At 41.4% G+C, this 2,500-nt stretch overlaps 1 non-coding gene across 1 annotated transcript; it reads left to right on the top strand.

Moving 5' to 3' along the window:
• Positions 1 to 1,055: 1,055 nt before the first annotated feature.
• Trnaa-ugc (transfer RNA alanine (anticodon UGC)) lies at positions 1,056 to 1,127 on the top strand. The gene has a single exon. It is a non-coding gene; the product is annotated as a tRNA-Ala (tRNA).
• Positions 1,128 to 2,500: the final 1,373 nt, after the last annotated feature.

A 2,500-nucleotide genomic window follows, 5' to 3' on the forward strand; every position in this document is an offset into this window, starting at 1 on the left:
GTGGTGCCTGAGTCTGCAGTGGCCGGTTCTCAGGCGCACAATGATGACCTGGTCTTTTCTGGAGAGTTGATTGTAACTGTCTCTAGGGTTGTAGTGAGGGTGTTGCTGCACAGTGGTAGAGCGTTTGCTTCGCATGTGAAAGGCCCCAGGTTCAATCTCCATTTTTTTCTTGCAGAGATGGATTTATTTTCAAATGTTGTTGTTGAATCCAAAATTTCTTCTTTCTTTCACAATTTCTTCTTGTCGTTTCCGTTGTTTTCCGATTCGTCCTGAGCTTTGGCATAACGACTTGTTTCTTTGGAAATTGAACTTGATGCACGTGTAGTGACATCATCAGCATTATCGTAGTGGATGATTTGGTGAACAAGTATGTAAGAAGTAATAAAAAACAAACAAAACGTCACTTGTTTTCGGGAATTTCTCTAACATTGTAGTTAAGGGGGGGGAGGGGTGTAGGGGTGGGCGTAAATCCACGATGTCAATCGACAAGTTTCAAATGGAAGCCTGTCAATGTTATTGTCATTCAATCTGACCGGACGGTCTCTTTTCTGCTTTCGTGCGCTTGCAAACAGGCCGAATTGGTGCTGTTCTGTGCACACACTACTTTAAGTTCACATACCTGCAAGCGTCAAGTCCCAAGAGGGGTGATTCCGCGTTCCTATCTTATTACTCTTCTCCTGCTTTTTTCCTTCACATATCAGTATTTTTCCTTCTTTTTTTGTGTGTCTGGACAGCAAACTAAGAATGATTTTATTTCCTGTGTTATTCGAGGATTGATAACCGGTAATCTGACCAATCAAAGAATCTGTTACATTCTTAAACTAAAGGGGGAGTTAACGTCCTCTCAGAAAATGTTTCTATTTGGGACAAGAATTGGTGATACGCTATGGGAACATTCTTAACCCGTCTTGATTGAATTATATGCAAAAAAAATTCCCTCCGCTGCTTTGTGTTGTACAGGTTTTGACCATGAGTCACTACAGTATTTTGTTGGCGAATTTCTTCGTTTTATTCCTCCAGTCAACTATGATCAGAAGCACATGTTTACCACAGCTGGGGATGTAGCTCAGTGGTAGAGCGTTCGCTTTGCATGTGAAAGGCCCCGGGTTCAATCCCCGGCATCTCCATGTTTTTATGGTTTGTTTTCTCTTGGTTTTTCCCCCCTTGGATGGTGTTGATCTGCTGTGTTTCATTGAATCGATTGCTTTGTGAGAAATGTTGTTGTTGCTGGTAGTGGTGGTATCTCCATTTTGTTCTTGCTGAGATGGATTTATTCTCAAATTTTGTTGTTAAATCCGACATTTCTTTTCTCGTTCTCAATTTCTTCTTGTCGTTACCGTTGTTTTCCGATTCGTCTTGAGCTTTGGCATAACGACTTGTTTCTTTGGAAATAAATTATTGAACTTGATGCCATTGTAGTGACATCATCAGCATTATCGTAGTAGCCTACATTTTAATCTTGCATGACTGCTCGATCACAATCAGTAACATGTGTCCTATATGTTTTTGTTGTTGCCGATCTGTACTATAACATTTTTAACTGTTCTGTTGCTAACTGTGGACACGCAGTGCCGGCTGAATAGGCCAATAATAGCGCACTTTCATCCATAGTTAGTACTTCTACTGGAGCCCCTCAGGGCACAGTATTGTCTCCAGTTCTGTTCACATTATACACTAACGATTGTCAAGGCACTGTTACGACCCCTCTTGTGAAATATTCTGACGATTCTGCCCTTGAAGACCTGTCTGACTCTGATTCTGTTTATTTTTCTGAAGTTCAAAATTTCAGCTCCTGGTGTAAAGATAACTATTTAGCCCTAAATGTGACAAAAACAAAAGAGCTAGTTATTGACTTTCGCAAAAACCCAGCTACAGTTTCAGATTTGTACATAGATGGTGTGAAAGTTGAGCGAGTGACTGAATACAAATATCTCGGTACAGTCATTGACAACAAACTAAATTTCTCCTCAAACACTAAAGCTATCCACAAGAAGTGTCAGTCAAGAATTTACTGCTTACAAAAGCTCAGAAGTCTGAACATCAACAGCCGCATCCTCCAAACATTCTATACTTCATTCATTGAATCGATTCTCACTTTCTCTTTCATCTGCTGGTATGGAGGTCTGTGTGTGAAGAGTAAGAATGTGCTTGGGCGGGTGGTGAACACATGTGGTAAGATTGTGGGGGTGAGACAGGAAGGACTGACTGTGCTGTATGAACGACGTGTGGTGCGAAAGGCCCGCTGCATCATCCAGGATAGTAGTCATGTGCTCGCTCACCACTTTGAGGTCCTACCCTCAGGACGTCGCCTCCGCACTCCCAGATTCCGCACGCTCAGAACTAAGAACAGTTTTATTCCAAAGTCAATTGGCTTTTTAAATACCTAAGTTAATTAAAACTAGTATGTGTGCCGGTGAACATATGCACTGATTTCTGTGATGAATATTTTTTATATTCTTTGATGTGCACCCTTATGCTGAGTGTGATAACCCTCGAATGA

Source organism: Littorina saxatilis, linkage group LG2 (genome assembly GCF_037325665.1).
Source record: "Littorina saxatilis isolate snail1 linkage group LG2, US_GU_Lsax_2.0, whole genome shotgun sequence".
Taxonomy (NCBI): Eukaryota; Metazoa; Mollusca; class Gastropoda; order Littorinimorpha; family Littorinidae; genus Littorina; species Littorina saxatilis.